Raw genomic sequence first — 18,380 nt, forward strand, 5'->3', positions numbered from 1 at the left:
TAAAAGATGAAATACAGAGTTAAAGCAGCAGGCCCGAGGAGGGCGAGAAACCAAACTCTCAACAGGGGAACCCACAGCTGTCCGTGTGTGTGTGTGTGTGTGTGTGTGTGTGTGTGTGTGTGTGTGAGTGTGTGTGAGCATGTGTGTGAGTGTATGAGTGTGTGTGTGAGCGTGTATGTGTGTGTGAGTGTGTGTGTCTGAGTGTGAGTGTGTGTGTAGTGAGTGTGTGAGCATGTGTATGTGTGTGTCTGTATGAGTGAGTGTGTGTGAGCGTGTGTGTATGTGAGTGTGTTGGTGTGTGTGTGAGTGTGTGTGAGCACGCATGTGTGTGAGCATGTGTATGAGCGTGTGTGTATGTGTGAGTGTGTGTGAGTGAGCGCATGTGTGTATGTATGAGTGTGTGTGTGAGCATGTGTATGAGTGTGTGTGAGTGTGTGTGTGTATGTATGAGTGTGTGTGTGAGCGTGTGTGTATATGTGAGTGTGTGTGTCTGAGTGTGAGTGTGTGTAGTGAGTGTGTGTAGTGAGTGTGTGTGAGCGTGTGTATGTGTGTGAGTGTATGAGTGTGTGTGAGCATGTGCGAGTGTGTGTGTGAGTGTGTGTGAGTGTGTGTGAGCGTGTGTATGTGTGTGTGAGCGTGTGTGAGTGTGTATGTGAGTGTGTGTGAGTGTTGGGGACGCTGTGACAGAACGAGGAGGAGGCGCTGCTGGGACATTCCCAGTGACGATTTCCCCTGGTTTTCATCCTGCCTGCCCACCCCCTGCCCAGGGTGGCCCTCGAGCCTTCCCTCCCTGCCCTCCCATGATCCCTTCCCTGTTCCGGGATGAAGGGGAGGGAGGGAGGGGATGCAAATACCGTGCCACAGGGAAGCTCCTCAGTGAACGCGGAGGCGACAGGAGGTAATCGGAGGGCACAACGCAGGGTGTACGAGACGGGGTGTCGTGATGGAGCGAGGAGTGTGGGCAGTGTGCACCACTGACCTTGAATCCCAGCGTGAGCACCCACTAGCCATCGAGTCTCTTAACTGCTCTTATTTCAGCTTTCACATATATAAATGAGAGTAAATCAGATTAGGCGTTTAAGAGCAGTGAGAATGCTGCACGTTTAGTAAAAGCCCAGGAAATGTAGGTATTGTTAGCAAGGATACCTGGAGGGCAAGAACTCTGAAGGAGCGGTGCTTATCTGGGGATGCCAGAGCCATGACTTCCAAGCTGCAGGAACGCGAACACTAGCTCCACATGCCCCCCCCCCCACCTTGTACAATTCTGTGGTTAAGTGTGGGGAGAGGGAGCATGGGTGGCCTCCACTCGAGAGGGCGTCAGGGAGGTCTGGGGAGGGGCCAATGAACAGTTGTCAAGGATTCCTTTTTTTAAAAAATATGTCTTTATTGATTTCAGAGAGAGGAAAGGAGATGGAGAGAGAGAGAAACATCAATGATGAGAGAGTCATTGATCAGCTGCCTCCTGCATGCCCCCTGCTGGGGATCGAACCTGCAACCCGGGCATGTGCCCTGACCAGGAATCGAACCGCGATCTCCTGGATCCTACGTCGATGCTCAACCGCGGAGCCACGCCAGCCAGGCAAGGATTCTATTTTTAATAAATGATGTAGCTTCCACCAGATGACCCTAAGGTCCTTTAAAACCCAATTTTAAAAAAACACACACTTGATACAAAATCCAAAATGTGTAAGAGGATTTAAGTTCAGTGAAGAGTAAGTACTTCTCCCTCTGGCCCTGGCCCCGTCTCCAGTTCCTCTCCACAGAGGCACCCACCACAACGGTTTATTATAGGTTTAATTTACACGGGTTCTAAATGTTCTAGTCTATGAAACCCTTTTCAGAACATCCCACTCTCCTTTAAGCCTGCATTAAAACTAAGTTTACACAGTTCCTTTCATAGTGTTTTTTGGGAATGTCTGCGGCTGTCGTAGCTGCTCGGATTGCGATCGCACCAGCTGCTCACTAAGGGCGCATCCAGCATGAGGGGATGGAGTCGATGGGAATGTCCAGGACGTGTGGACGGGGCCTGGGCAGCAGAGGGCCCTGCCATGCACCAGGATGGCCCTGCCCACCTGCTCTCCCACAGCTGGTGCTGTCACTTGCTTTCTGCTCTGGGATCCCCTCCCCGCCTATGGCCCAGGCCAGAGTGAAGGGAGATGGTGCTAAACTAGGCTCATGCAGTCTCATTAGGAGAGGAGAGGGAAGAGCAAGCCTGCTCAGGAGTTAGTGGGCCTGGCAATGAGAGGGTCTTATCCTTCTGTTTAAGAGCCTGGAGAAAAGGTCCACAGGGCCAGGAGGAAAAGCTCAACTAGAAAGTAAGAGGGAAGGCAGGGGACAGAGTGTCCCCCACACTGGTGACTGCAAAACTGAAAACCTAAGTGCTTTTTCCTCTCCTATTGCTTCGAGACTACCTAATCTTATATTCTTGCCAAAGGTGACTTCATTTCTTCGGCTGTGCCACATGGCACCGTCCTTGTCCCTGTCCAATAATAATACAGCATTTGCTGATTGTTGATATTGCTGAGAAGCCCTTACAGGGCTGTTCAGCCACAATTTTTACAGCATAGTCTGATGTCACTAATGTTATAAGGTCAATTTCTTAGAGGCAAGTTGGTGGGGGGGGGGCGCAGAACAGATAAATAAATAGTCTGCTAAGCCATCCATTTAAAATGACAACAATAAAAATGTTAATGAGCATCAATATTTGCACCATGGTTTATGATCTCTTTTAACAAGCAATTCTGCCATGGTCTTTGAATGATTTACTTTAACAGAGGACTTCCCTGTTGTCAGATTTGATCTTGACTCAATGCTATTACTCTACCCCACTGCATGTGTGCTTGAGTTAAAAAGACTCTTGGCTGAGTTCCACACCCGAACTCAAGAGTGAGACTCCTTATGGATTTTCATAAGTGGTGGTCACCTCTCTGCATGAGTTGGTATGGAGGTTGTTGCTGATTTAAATTCTAGAATTAGAACCCACTTAGATGAATGAGTAATTCTGGCCCTCCGAAACCCATTTCAAGGCCAGAACTACCTGGGTTGGATCTCTGGACAACTACTGAGTAATTACCTAATTTACTCCCAATTTTATATTCTGCTCTTTAGACATTGACTTATAGGCCACAAAAAGTTATTTAAAATAGATTGGGTTGGGTAATCAAAGATTTTTTTATTCACTCCCTGATATCCAGTTTCTTCATCTGTAAAATGGGGGTGATAATAACCCCTACTTCTCGGAGTTACATACAAAACATACATGTATGTGTGTATATGTATGTTTATATGCATACGTGCATATGTACATGCACCTCATTTAATAAGGTATTGTATACTAAGTGCCCTATGCTACCTGGCATGGTAGCTATCATTATAATCGCTGTGCAGTGGCCCTCCTCTAAGACTTTCCCAAAGTTCTTCAGTCAGATGCCTAGGAATAGTCGGCTTAGTTTTGTGTTTCCCTATTTCAGCGTATCTTTTGCCTCATTTTGCAAGTACCCACAGATCATGTAGGCAGCAATTAATCACTTTGTGTCTACCATCTACCACCAAATGACATTCCTCCATAGTGTTTTTTTAAAAAAATATGTTTTTATTGATTTCAGAGAGAGGAAGAGAGAGGGAAAGAGAGAAACATCAATGATGAGAGTCATTGATCAGCTGCCTCCTGCACACCCCCTGCTGGGGATTGAGCCCGAAACCTCGGCATGTGCCCTGACCAGGAATCGAACCGTGATCTCCTGAATCATAGGTCAATGCTCAGCCACTGAGCCAGGCCGGACAGGTAATAGTGTTCTTTTTTTTTTTTTTTAAAGTTCTTTTTTACTTACATACTTTCATTGATTTGAATCTTTTACAGTAAGGGCTTAGATGGAAGGTTCTGTTTAATGAAAGGTTAACTTAAAATGAACTCTGAAGCCTATTTGTCCAGATTTTGTTGAAAATATTTCCAAATAAACAAGTTCATTTTCCTGTCCTCAGAAAGTTCCATGAACCTAGAAGTTTGTCTTTCTGTGGTGATGGGAGCTCTTGGGGTGCCTGGGTCATGGCTCTGAACACTGACTTTTATCAAACTGGCCTGAATATATAACAAGCTGAAGAGCTGGTGCTGGCAACCTTTGACTTGTGCCAAAGTTAGCATCATGACTAAATTTCATTGGGCTTGTTACAACTGTTTCTTAGGTGGTTTTGTATTGCAGGCACTCAATAAATGTTTGTTAATTAATGATAATTGCATCTTTGCTCCCCAACATCATTAGTCCCTCATGCCACCTCTTTCTTCCACCTTTTCCTAAAAATATTTAATACAGCTACAAGGGCTCCTAAAATATACAAAATGTCTCAGCCACTTCTTTTTCCCCCTGCTATGTAGTCATGGGTGGTAGGCTTGGTGCTTCGGCCACTGCTGACTGGACCAGGAATTCAGGAGTGAGTGGGCAAAGTATTGGATGGACAGAGCTAATCAGATTCTGTGCCCTGGGAGACAGTTCTCAGTGTCGGTGCTTCCAGAAACTTCCCTTCTTAGTTAGCTCAAGTGGGTTCTGTTTTTTATAACAAAAGCGGGCCAGGGATTTGGCTCTAAGCTTTCAAAGTCTGGAAATACAGAGTAAGGTTATTATACATCATGTTAGTTACATTTTCAAATGTAAGCAGTGTGTCCAATTGTTAATCTGAAAAAAGTACAATATACAACAGAGTGGCAAAAATAAAGTTTCAAAACAGAGAAAATAGTGGATTATTCTTTTTTTTCCAGATGAACAATTTGATATCCTGCGGCACGTTTCTTTTGGACACATATCCATAGTAGTCAGCATATTGTCTGAAAAAGTAGCTAACATACTGTTTAAAAATAAGTTTATCCTATGCTTCCAGATCTTTCAGATACCTTGTGGTAGCCAATGTGAACATGAAAACTTCATTGTTATTACAGTTAAGAGTGTCATGAGATAAAACAGAATATAACAACTCTAAGTAGTTCTATTCTACTCTAAGACAGAAATTTATTCTGACTATCCTCAGAAAATCTCACTGTTTAACACAGTGAACAACATCCTCAGCTACGTTTTTACAACAGTACTAACACAAATTTTATAGTATTATTTCTTGTAATATCTTCCAATATTGGCTGATGGTATTACCTCCAAGTGCAGTTCAGGAAAAATGCATTTTGGGGTTAGGGGAACAGTGAGCATCAATCAGCCTTTGTTGGCCTTGCTTTAGTTCAGCTTTCAATCCTTTATTCAAATCATCTCAAGAAATATTTTAGCCCACATTCAAATTATTAGGGCAATTCCTTTTCATCCACATGTGCAACTCACACTTATGATCCCAAAGTCAAGCTCCTGCCCTAAAGGGTACTTCCCTCCAGTCGTGGTCCTAACTCACCAGGATCGTTTCTGTGTTGCCCACCCTTCCTCACTGCTCCCCAGCTCTGATGTGGGTCACCTCTCGTTTGTCTCTCTGCCTGCTCCCCCACCCACCCCAGAGCACAGCCCTCTCGGTAAGACGCTGCCCCTTTATGTGGGCATCAGCGGAGGGACATGAGCAGGCAGTTTACACACCCCTCCTACTGTCCAGATCCTTTCCTACCCACAACATCTTCACCCAGGAGTCAATGAGTGGGTGTATCAGACTTTACCAAAGAGCTAGTATAACTAAAGGGAATTATAATAAATGGGCCATGGGGGAAAGGTTTTAAAGACAAATCTCCAAATGACTGTCCTCAAAGGCAATGAAAAACAAGAGCAAAGTCCACTCCTTCACAGGGGCCCCCTCAGGAGAGCATCCCAATTCCCAGTGGCATCTCTGCCCTCAGGCAGACCACATCTGCCTGGAGAAGGCATCCTTCTTCAAAGCTGAGAATTGCAAAAACCCCTCACCTTTTAGGGAAATCCTGCTCCCTACCCTATGGGGTTTTTCTGGTCTTAATATCTGTCCCCCCATCCCTGGGACAACCTGGAACACAGAAATCCCATCAGATAGTTTACAAAGTTGGAGTTGTACAGTCTGGTCTTGAATTCCACAGTCATTCAGGATGGGCTTTAAGTGCCCCCTTTCTAAGTCTCTTAGCCGGGATGAAGTGCACATAGGCCCCCTCAGCCTTCTGAGCCATCCTATGTGTAGCTATTAGGATACCTGGGCACACTCGCACATTAACAATACACAAACACACAGTGCAATCTAAATTATATAGAGGAAATGAAACATTTCTTTTCTTAAATTTTTACTTATTGACTTTTAGAGAGAGAGAGGAGGGGGGAGAGAGAGAGACATTGATTTGTTGTCCTGGTGCGCCAATGTTTCGGGTTCCATCCCTTGTTAGGGCGCATATACATATACGTATACTTATATTTGCCCTAACAAGGGATGGAACCCGAAACCTTGGCGCATCAGGATAGCACTCCAACCAACTGAGCTACCCAGCCAGGGCTGGCGCACCCTTAGCTCATTTTAACTTAATTACCCTTTAAAGACACTATCTGCAAATGTGGCCAGTCTGAGGTACTGGGGGTTAGCATTCAATATGTGAATTCTGGGGAGGGGGAGACACAATTCAGCTCATAACAGGGACAGATTAAATCCGTGAGCTGGGTGTTTTCAGTGTTGAGATCTTTGTACGTGAAGAGAGGCGGGCAGCGGGAGGCGCTGTTCCCCTCCAGGGCACGGAAGGGTTGGAAAGGAGGCAGAACTGGAAAGGCCATGTCTATGCAAACAGCTAATTCATCCGGCACGTTTGCAGCGTTAAGGACTAACCCCTGTTCTCACCTCGACGTATCACTGAAGGCGCATTCTCCAAAAATGCCAGAAGATCCCCCACGACCTCTAACCTCAATTTAAACTCAGATAATGAGTTTTCCTCTCTCTCTCTCTCTGTCTTTTTGCTGAAACAGTGCTCTGCATACTAGGACTCCTCAGTGCAGAGTCGTGAATGGAAGCTATTGTACGAAGGCTTTGGGATCCAGGGCCCAGACTGGTGCAGAAGCCCCCCTCTTGGTAGCTGCACACCTCGGGGCAACTTACTCAGGTCGCTCCACAGACGTGGCCGAGGTGCCTACCGTGTGCCAGGCCTTGTGCTAAGTTTGCGAGACACAAAAGGGAGTAAGATCAAAGTCCTCCCCCAGGAGCCTAATGAGGCTGACAGAAGAGGAAACGAATAGTTAGCATAAGGCATATCCCAGGGGCTGCAGCGGTGCTGGACGCCGGCTGCTGTGCGCGTCTGGAGGCCAGGGCAGGGGACACTCTCAGAGGAGCTGGTACCGACTGGCTGAGTCCTAATGGCCAAAGAGAAGGTCCCCAGAGGGAGGCAGCTCGGCTGCTTAGGGAGGAGAGTGTTCAGGTGAAGGTGAAGTAACCATGACGGGGCTGTGAGAATTAAAGGTGAAAAGGTAGGTGCCTAAGGTGCCCAGCCCAGCCCACAGCAGGTGCTGGCCACATGCAGCTCAGGAGGCCCATCCCGACCTCTCAGCCCTGATGGTCCCTTCCCTAGTTTCTTCTTTGTGGCCACCCTGAGCTCTGGACGCAGCAAGTCTCCTACAATCAGTGTGGGTTTAGAGTCTGGCGAAGGTCACCCTTTCTCCGCTATATCAAAATGGCCCATATTTTGTGCATCTTAATTTCAGAGGTTGCAAGGGAATTCAGCCACCTTCTCAACTTTTCCCCACAGCACACGGACTCTAAGGGAGTCCAGGAATGCAAATTAAAGCACATTAGAAAGCTTTGCGTATACTGGTGCATGTGAGAATTATTCTCTGCATGGTAATTTCTACCACTGCAATTAGACTGTAATTAAACATCACTAATGTTTCATGACAGCCCACAATTGAATCTGGGGCACAAGGGAGAAGGCTGGGGTGTGCTGGGGTAGGTGGGGCGCCGCACACAGAGATGTCTGTGCTGGGAAATGGTGTCATCCTTTAAGGCCATTCGCTATAAAAAGCCTCCTCATTTATGTACAGAAATAATGAGGCAAAGGAGCAGCTTTAAAAAATAAAAAGATAGCAAGAGAAGTTAAGCAAAACATCTTCAGATCACTTAGAGAGCCTCGGCGATCTACCCGCCTGCTTTCCTTCCTGGGAAGATTTTTATCTCTGTTGGCATTGTCCTAAATTACTTAGTAAAGCTGGAGTCAAAACTGGTTTTCAGATTCTTCCACCTCCATTTGACCCCCGTGTACACAGGAGGCCACATTGGATTTCCTGAGGCTTAAGCTGTGTATCAGCCCCCAAGGAAACAAGATTGCTGTTTGCAATTGACTCTGACTCAGGCAAACAGATCAGTGATGGCAAGGAATCAGAAGTAGGCTCCCAGAGGGAGTTTCCTTGCTGTGGGCTGGCCGGGCCCCCTGCGGGCTAAGCCCACCGTGTTCTTGGTATCCCTGACACGAGCCACGTACCCAGAAGGAAGGGCACACTGGAAGAAATCCAGTTCTATTCTCACCCTTGTCAGAAAAGGATTTTTCCTCCAGCCTCGAAGAAGTTCTGTGTCCTGTGAAAGTAAATTAGGTAGAAAATTACTTTTTGACAAACTTGACTGAAGCCGTGAAAGTCATTCTCCCTAAATTTGTAAAGTGATTGGAACTGAAGGGGTTTTCTTTTCTTTTTAATTCTTTCTCTCTTCTTTCCTTTTTAAAAAACAGACTGCCCCGGGGAAGAATAGGAATTCAGGAAGACTGAGTACTCTTCTGATTTTTGTCTGATTCTGGTGGGGAGTTCTTGTCTTCGTATACATGCCAACACCCAAGGCCCTCTTGGATTTTCTAGGCATTCTGGATAGTACGTCAAATTTTCTATTGTTTTTCATTGCAAATGTATCATGTTTATGGATTAAATAGGCTTTTTTACTGGTCTTGGAGAACACAAACATCATATTTAACTGTTGCATCTGTGGTTGTTTCTGTTATCTATTGCCAGATAAGAAAGCACCCTGAAGCTTAGTGAGTTATTTTCTTTAATTTTGTGGGTTGACTGGGCAGTTCTTCAGCTCCACGTAGCGCTGTCTGGGGTCACTCATGCAGCTGCAGTCAGCTGGCAGAAGGCCTGTGCTGAAAGCTCCATGAAGGCCTCACTCACGTGGCTGGGGTCTGGATGCTGACGTCAGCTGGGGTACCTCTGCTCTCCTCCATGTGGCCTGTTTGTCCACATGGGTCTCATCCCCCCAGGGCCTCTGTACCTCCAGCAGGATAGCTTGGGCTTCTTTACAGCATGGCTGCTGGGTTCCAAGAACATGGACCTAGAGAGCCAGACCTCTTACACGCTTAAGGGATGGGCCCCAAGCTGGCAGAGTGTCACTTCCATCACATTCTGTTGGTCAAATTCAAGGGAAAGGGAAACAGATGCCACCTCTTGGTGGGAAAATCAGCAGGCACGATTAAGATGGAGAGGGATTATTCATGGCCGCCTTGGAGACATTTACCATGACAGTGAAGTGCATCCTGGACTGATGTGTAAAAATTTGTTCCAGGAAATTGAGGATCATAAACCTCCCTGAATGAACTCTGGATAAACTGATGATAATTAATAATGATAAAAAGTACAGCTACTATTTATTAAGTACCTCCTTAATGTGTGCTAAGAATGGTGTTAGGTGCACAATTGCTATCTTCTAGAAAACAACTCTGAAAGGATGGTATTGTTATATCCATCTTACATATGGGGAAACTGAGGCTTAGAGACCCTGCAATGCAGGGGTTCCCAGCAGCAAGCCATAAAAGATGCTGAATGGGGCTCTCTGCCTCGCTTTGCTACCTCCACTTCCCCCAAGCACCCCAGCTTTCCAGAGTGCCCTACCTGGCCCTTCACCAGCCTGGCCACAGCAGTCAGACCCCCTGCCTCCTTTCTCTAGCTGAAGGTCTCTTACATTTAAACTCTTTCTAAGCCTGCTTTCTGCTCAGTGACAAAATGTACTAAAGGGTTTTTATTTAAACTCATTCGATCAGATACGTTATTGCTTTAAGCTGGCAGACTTGACTCACCTAGTTAAATAAAATCTTGTTCTTTAAAAGTCACTGAGCCTAAAAAAGTAAAGAGAATTTCAAAGAATTTAGAAGGAAACTTGCTATATAGCTATTAAGACTCATTATAAATCTACATTAGTTTTAAAATGTTATATTAGCCCTAAAGTAGGCAAATGTGCAGAACAAAAAGCTCAGGATTAGTCTCCCATGTGGAAGAACGGTTATGCTGACAGGATGGAGCATTAGTCAATGGAGAAGGGATGAGCTCTTCAAAGAGTGCGTCTGGGCAGCCAGCCATTCATGTAGAAAGGTACAAAATTAGATCCCTCCTTCACACCAAACCCCAAGATAGATTCCAGGTGGATTAAAGGCATAAGTGTAAACAGGTAAAGAAAACATGGGACTATATCTAGGACGTTAGGTGTAGAAAAGTATTTTTTTCTTTGTTTAATTCTCACCTGAGGATATTTTTTCCATTGCTTTTTAGAGAGAATGAAAGGGGGAAAAGAGAGAGAGAGAGAGAAACATTGATGTGAGAGACACATTGATTGGTTGCCTCCTGCACCCACCCCAACGGGCCTGGGAATGAGCTTGCAGCCAAGGTATGAGGTATGTGCCCTTGCCTGGGATCAAACCCAGGACCCTCCAGTCCTCGGGCTGATGCTCTCACCACTGAGCCAAAAGGGCTAGGGCTAGAGAAGGGTTTCTTAAATAAGACACTAACATTCAAGCCATAGTGAAGAAAATGATTAATGTAAATGACATTAAAATTTACAACTTCTGCGATATTGAAGATGCACATACACTGTGAGCTAGAATTTGGGCTATGGGCCGATCTAGAGAAATTCCCACACACAGGCATGAGGAGAAATACAAACGGGTGTTCACTGGAGCATCGCTCTTGATACAAAAAATTGGAAACAGCCTAATCATTCCTCAGCAGGGGAGTAGAAAAAGAAACTGTGGTTTAGTCATATAAAGTAATAGGTATTTAGCAGTGAAAATGTATAAATTAGACTTATATGTAGCACCATACATAAATCTCAAAATCGTGGTGGGTGAAAATGGAAGTGCAGAAGGATATGTAGAGAATGAGACCTTTTAAGAAAAAAATGTTCCATTTAAGAAATAACATTGAACATTTTTACATAGATACCTACACATGTAGAAAAACATCAATATGCGCACAGGATGGACACCAACTTCAAAATAACAGGAAGGAGGAAGGAAAGTGGGATCATGGACAGGGAGCTTCTGTTGTATCTCTATGCTTTGTTTCTTAAAAAGAATCTGGATTAAATATAGTGAAATGTTAACATGTGTTAAATCTGGGTAAAGGGTATAACATGACTTTTCCTAAATTACCGTATTTTCTTATGTTTTAAGAAGTTAAAGGTTTATAGAATTCCTGAAGAAGAATGGCCAGGCTGTGAGATCCAGGCGGCCAGGAAAGATATTTGGAGGAGGTAGAGTGCCTTGGAAGCTGGGGCTTGTGAAGTGCCCCGTGGCCTGTCAGCCTTTCATCCAAGGACAGTTTCCTTCAGGCTCAGCCCTGGTCCAACCAAGGCTCAAGCTACTCTCCTGCTTTCTCTTGACCTGCTCTCCTAAGTTGTGTTTGGGGACACCCTATGCAAGAGGAAATTGTGTTGAGCCCCTGCTGGACTCTAGTTATTGACCCCAAGCTCATGGCTATTGTTCTTTTCATTCTTGGACATTTGAAAACCAGAGATGAATGACGATGATTTTGTTGAAGAAGGGGGGGGGAAGACTAGGAGGTTTTACTCCTTGAAAAAGCTTTATTTGTTTATTTTTTCAGGCTGTGTTATCTACACTATTTCAGCAGCTTTCCCCATTAAGCCTATAGGTGTTTTTATTCCCATGTTACTAATAAAGAAACAGAGGTATTGAAGAGCTGAAAAACTTGGCCAGGGCATCAAAATGAACAGTGAAAAGACTGAAACTAGAACCTCGTCTGAAGTCCCAGCTTAAGGCTCTTTACAATACAGAGTGGGGCAACAGTTGTTCATATGGAAAATAATACAATTACTAATAAATAATAATGCGAGAATAAACTTTGTGTTTCACCTACTCACAACTGTAAACCGACTTTTGCCCCAGCCTGTATAATGAACCGAGTGTGGTGTGTAATACTGTGGGTCTCCACGGGAGCAATAAGGCTCTATCACTGTAGTGGACTGAACTGTGTTTCTCAAAAAAAGATATGTTCAAGTCCTAACCCCCAGTGCTGTGAATGTGACCTTATTTGAAAATAAGATCTTTAAAGGTGTAATCAAGTTAAGAGGAAGTCATACTGGATTAAGGAGGGTGGTGTCCTAAATTCAAGGACTGGTGTCTTTATGAGAAGAGAATAGACACAGAAACACACACAGGAGAGAAGGGCATGTGAAGATGAAGGTAGACGCTGGAGTGATCAGGTTATAGTCAGGGAACTCCAAAGATTGCTGGGAGCTAGGACACAGGTTTGGGGTCCTTCAGAGTCTCCGGAAGTATCAATGGAGAATCAGTCAACCCTACTGACACCCTGATTTTGGACTTCTTTCCTCTTGGACTGTGAGAGAGTAAATTTATGTTGTTTTAAGCCACTCAGTTTGTGGTAATGTGTTATGGCTCCCCTTGGAAACTAATACATTCACCAGGCTTAGGGTGATCCCATTGGAGGTGATGCCTCAGCTGAAAGCTAAAAGGCTACTTTAGGGATGAAGTTGGGAATGTGTTCAGCGGCAAATAACAGAGTCCCTGAATATAGACACCCCTAAGACCAGGTCCGTCCTCACTCCTTCCATGACTAAGGAAGACAATATGTCACCTAGCTTAGGATGGTGGAGTTGGGCATCTGTCACTGGCATTCAGAAGAATCCAGCCCTGGCCAGTGTGGCTCAGTTGGTTGGGCATCATCTCATGCATCAAAAGGTTGCTGGTTTGATTCCTGGTCTCGGTTGCAGGCTTGATCCCTGGTAGGGGGCATATAGGAAGCAGCCTATGGATGTCTCACTCTCACATCAATGTTTTTCTCGCTCTCTCTCCTCCCTTCCCCTCTCTCTCTAAAAATCAATTAAAAATCTTAAAAAAAAAGAATCCAGATAACTCTCCAACAGATGCAATATAAACACTTTCAGCAAACTTTTTAGCTAGTCAATCGGTAACTAATCACTGAGCAAACACAAAGATTTCTAAGTTTGTTTCTTGGCGACACTTTTCAATTTATGGTTCCCCCAATTTTTTTTATTTAAATAAATTTTTATTGAATTTATAGGGGTGACATTGGTTAATAAAATTATTTAAGTTTCAGATGTACAATTCTATAATACATTATCTATATTTTGTATTGCGAGTTCATCACTCAAAGTCAAGTCTTTTCCCATCACCACTTACCCCCGCTTTACCCTCTTCTGCTTCCCTAATCCCCTTTCCTTCTGGAGATCACCACACTGTTGTCTGTGTCTATGAGGTTTTGTTTTGTTTTGCTTAATCTCTTCACCTTTTTCACCCAGCCACCCAACCCCACCATACCCCTCTGACAGATGTCAGTCTGTTCTCTGTATCTATGAGTCTGTTTCTATTTTTTGGTTTATTTCGTTTATTAGGTTCCACGTGTAAGCGAAATCCTATGGTATTTGTCTTGCTCTGACTGGCTTATTTCACTTAGCCTAATACCCTCCAGGTCCATCCATGCTGTCCCAAAAGGTACAGTTTCCTTCTTTTTTACAGCTGCATAGTACTCCATGGTGCAAATGTCCCACAGCTTTTTTATCCACTCAGCTACTGATGGGCACTTGGGCTGTTTCCACATCTTGGTTATTGTAAATAACACTACAATAACATAGGGGCGAACATATTCTTTTGAATTAGTGTTTCAGGTTTCTTCAGATAAATTCCCAGAAGTGAAATTGCTGCGTCATAAGGCAGTTCTATTTTTTATTTTTTGAGGAAGCTCCATACTGGTTTTCACAGTGGCTGCACCAGTCTGCATTCCCACCAACAGCGCAGGAGGGTTCCTTTTTCTCCACACCCTCGCCAATACCTGTCGTTTGTTGATTTATTGATGACAGCAGGTGTGAGGTGATATTCTAACAGGTGTGAGGTGATATCTAATTGTGGTTTTAATTTGCATCTTTCTGATGATTAGTGACATTGAGCATCCTTTCATATGTCTATTGGCCATCTGTATGTCCTCTTTGGAAAAGTGTCTATTTAGGTCCTTTGCCCATTTTTAAATTAGATTGTTTGTTTTTTTGGTGTTGAGTTGTTTATAAATTTTAGATATAAGTTCTTTATAAATTTTAGATATTAATCCCTTATCAGATGTATCACTGATGATTATGTTCTCCCATTCAGTGGGTTGTCTTTTCATTTTGTTGATGGTTTCCTTTGCTGTGCAAAAACTTTTTAGTTTGATGCAGCCCCATTTGTTTATTTCTTTCTTTTGTTTCCCTTGCCCGAGGGGATATATCAGGAAAAATATTGCTACAAGAAATGTCCAAGATATTACTGCCTATGTTTAGTTCTAGGATTTTTATGGTTTTGAGTCCTACATTTTTAAGTCTTTAATCCATTTTGAGTTTATTCTTGTGCATGGTGTAAGAAGGTGGCCTAGTTTCATGTGTTTGCACGTATCTGTCCAATTTTCCCAACCCCATTTATTGAAGAGACTGTCTTTACCCCATTGTATGTTTTTGCCTCTTTTGTCAAATATTAATTGACCATAAAGGCATAGATTTATTTCTGGGCTCTCTATTCAGTTCCATTGATCCACATGTCTGTTTTTGTGCTAGTTATGGCTCCCCCATTTTTAGCAAGCCTGTTTAGAGCAGTAGCTAGTTAGCAACTAATGGCTGGTGGTCCTCAGAGGAAAATACCATACCCTTCATTGAGAAGATGTTTTAGGGAGCAGAAAATGGGGTAATACAGAAAAAAATTATTATGTAAGTGCCATTTAAATATTTCTCTTCACAGTAACCTTAGAGCTTTGAAACTGCTTTTTTCTATACAGATGTGGCACTCCTTTGATGGGCTTCTAACAGAGTCGAACTCATGACCTCCCGTTTTGTTTTTAACTAGGTGATATTTAAGACACTAAATAGCATTTACATTTGAGGGCCGGTTTTTAGATATGATGCCCAAATTACATTTTAAGTGGGACATCCCAACTAAATTAGCACGCATATCTATGCTCCAAACAATATTTATAGGAAAACATCATATGGTGACAAAATATGCAAATTCCATTCTGGTGAGGAAGTGACATTGCTCAAAGCAGAGAACAGTGGCCTGACACGTCTGTTTTCTCACAGGAGCTATGTAGAAACACTTGCCATTGAGGTTTTGTTTGCCCTTTAAAGTTAATGAATTGCATGATCTAATAATAACTAATTGTACCTTCTTTCTGTCATAAAGCTCTTAAAGCATTTCATGATCAATTAGCAGCTCAGGGATGTCATCGTTAATGGACATTTTGCAATATGAATGTACTCAGAGTTAATATAGAGTTGACTTTACTCCTAAGCAGCTCCGGGTGGGGCGAGGTTGCAAGCCCAGCAAGCAGGCTTTGAAGTTTATAAGGAAAGCTTTCAGTGTCTCACCAGCTTACTGGCAAGGTTTCTCAGTCCCTTGCTTTTATTTTTCACATATTGCTTTTCTCATTACTTAAGGATTGTCCATTAAATCCAGGGCTGGAGCCGAGGTCTGATGTTTCTACTTTTCTAAGTTGCATTGCTACATGGCTGCTCCTGATTAGATAAGCTAAATGTGTGTACCCAACCGAAGCAAAGTCCAATACTGCATAATTGCCCTGTATATTTGCTTGGCACAGGCCAGCAAGCTGGGTGATTTAGGTCAGAATGGATTTTAGGGTAAGGTCATGCTAGAAACCATTCAGGATTTATGGCCCAAATCTAAATATTCAAATGCCATTAATCTTGAAAAGGTGTTGAAGCCCTGTGCAGTTAACTATTTGCTCACAACAGTGGGTGACCTGAAAGGTGACAATATGATATGGTACAGATTCCCTAAAACCTTGAGATGTAGACACTGCCTGAGACTTTTTTAGTTTACACGGTATGTTTGAATCACGCGCAGACCAAATTTAAATAGTTGTTTATGAATCCTCCTAAGGGGAATTTTAAGGCAGCTTGAAAAACTTCATGTAATTTACTTCTGTTATGTGGAGACTCCCAACCTGACTAGAAACTGAGTGTTCTCTCCTATTTGGTAGTTTAGATCAGGGGAGGGCCCTAAAAGCCTAGGATGCCCTATAAGGTGTCCCAAGCTGTGATGAACTACTCAGCCCTTTTCTTTTAGCCAACCTCTGCCTTCAAGTGACAGAAAAGCTGTGTTTTAGCAATCAGTAACAGAGTGGCAGGCTGAATAATACCCACCCCCCAACATACCCTCCAGTCCTTATCTTTTACTACACGTGGCAAAAAAAAAACTTTGCAGATGGGATTAAATTAAGGATCTTGAGATGGTGAGATTATCCTGGATTATCTGAGTGGGGAGTAAATTCAATTATTTGCATCTTTATAAGAGCAAGGAAGAGGAAGATTTGACACTGATAAAAAGAGAAGACAGAATGGCCACGTAGCCAGAGATTACATCGATGCAACCACAAGCCAAGGAATGCCATCAGCCACCAAAAGCTGGAGAAGCAAGAAACGGATTCCCCCTAAAAGCCCTGGAGGGCCTGGCCCTGCCAACATCTTGATTTTGGACTTCTATCCTCCAGAACAGTAAGAGAATGAATTTCTGCTGTTTTAAGCCACTGATTTGTGGTAATGTGGCACAGCGGCCCTAGAAAACGAATGCAAACAGTGAGGTAAAGTAATATAGGGAGATAGCTGAGCCAGGATCTGCCTCAGGTTAGGAAGTCTCAGGAATGCAACCATAGTCCATAACTGGGCTCCAAAAGACAGCCTGAGACTGATTGCTTGGGTCCAATAATGGTAATTGCTAAAGAAACTAAGGTGAGTTTGAGACGGATGATAGAAATTTTGGGACTTCCCCAAACTTGGAAGATACCCCACACTGCAGGCTATACAGTCTCTCCAGTCTGCTGTTGTGTGTGTGTGTGTGTATTTGTGTGTGTGTAAAAACATTAGCTGCTAATAGTCTGTGGAGACATGTATTTAATTTGGCTTTCCTTTATCTCAGCTTTTTGCCTTTATCTAATAGAACTTTATTCAGAGAGTTATTTTCTGTTTCACTTAACTCTTTTTTTTTTTTTTTTGCCACCTTCTTAGAGTTTTTAGTCTGGTAGGGAAAGCCAGACAAAAAATAAATACTAAGCATTAAAAAATTAGCAAACCATACAGTATGTTAAAGAATAATAAATGTTTAGGGGAAAAAGAAAAAGTAGAGCAAGGGATTTGAAATTAAGCAAGCAAAGAGGATTTCTAGTCATCCTTGATTATAAACTATTTTAAAACTTAGTGGCATAAAACAACTTATTATTACCTTATATTACTGTGCTTTAATGGGGCTCAGCTAGTTGGCTCTCACTTGGAATTCTCTTGTGCTTACAGGAAGATATTAGCCAGGGTTTTTGTCAGGGCTGGAAGTCTGAGATGGCTCATTCACATGGCCAGCCGTTGAAGCTCGCCTGAGGTTATTGACCAGAGTGCCTATAAGGTGGCCTCTCTATGTTACTTGGCATCACAGTGTGGGCTGGTTTTTGAGTGTACTGTCATTGATCATCCGGAAAGCTAGTATTTCAAGAAACCAAGAAAGACGTTACAAAGCTTCCTCTGACTTCACCACAGAAGTTCTAGATTTGTCACAACTGATACATTCTCTTGGTTACAAACAAGTCACAGACTAGCTCATATTCAAGGGGATGGAGCTACATTGAGGGTCATCTTTACTAACTGGCTATCAAAATAAATTGTTGCAATTTTAAGTAGGGTAATCAGGCTTACTGAGAAGTTAAGTCTTTTTTTTTCTTTGACTTTAAATAATTTTTTATTTTTTAATTACAGTTGACATACATTATTATATTAGTTTCAGGTATACAACCCAGTGATTAGATATGATATGACTTGCTAAGTGATCATCCCAATAAATCTTGTACCCATCTAACACCATACATAGTTATTATAATATTATTCACTGTATTCCCTATGCTGTACTTTACATCCCCATGACTATTCTGTAACAACCAATTTGTACTTTTTAATCCCTTTACCTTTTTTACCCATCCCTACAACCTCCCTCCCATCTGGCAATTGTCAAAATGTTTTCTGTATCTATGAGTCTGTTTCTGTTTTGCTTGTTCATTTATTTTGTTTTTTAGATTCAATTGTCGATAGTATGTATTTATTGCCATTTTATTATTAATATTTTTTTTCTTTTACCCCCCTTGTTCTTCTTAAAGAACACCCTTTAACATTTCATGTAATACTGGTTTGGTGGTAAT

This window comes from Miniopterus schreibersii, assembly GCF_964146895.1.
Source record: "Miniopterus schreibersii genome assembly, chromosome: 12".
NCBI classification, from domain to species: domain Eukaryota; kingdom Metazoa; phylum Chordata; class Mammalia; order Chiroptera; family Miniopteridae; genus Miniopterus; species Miniopterus schreibersii.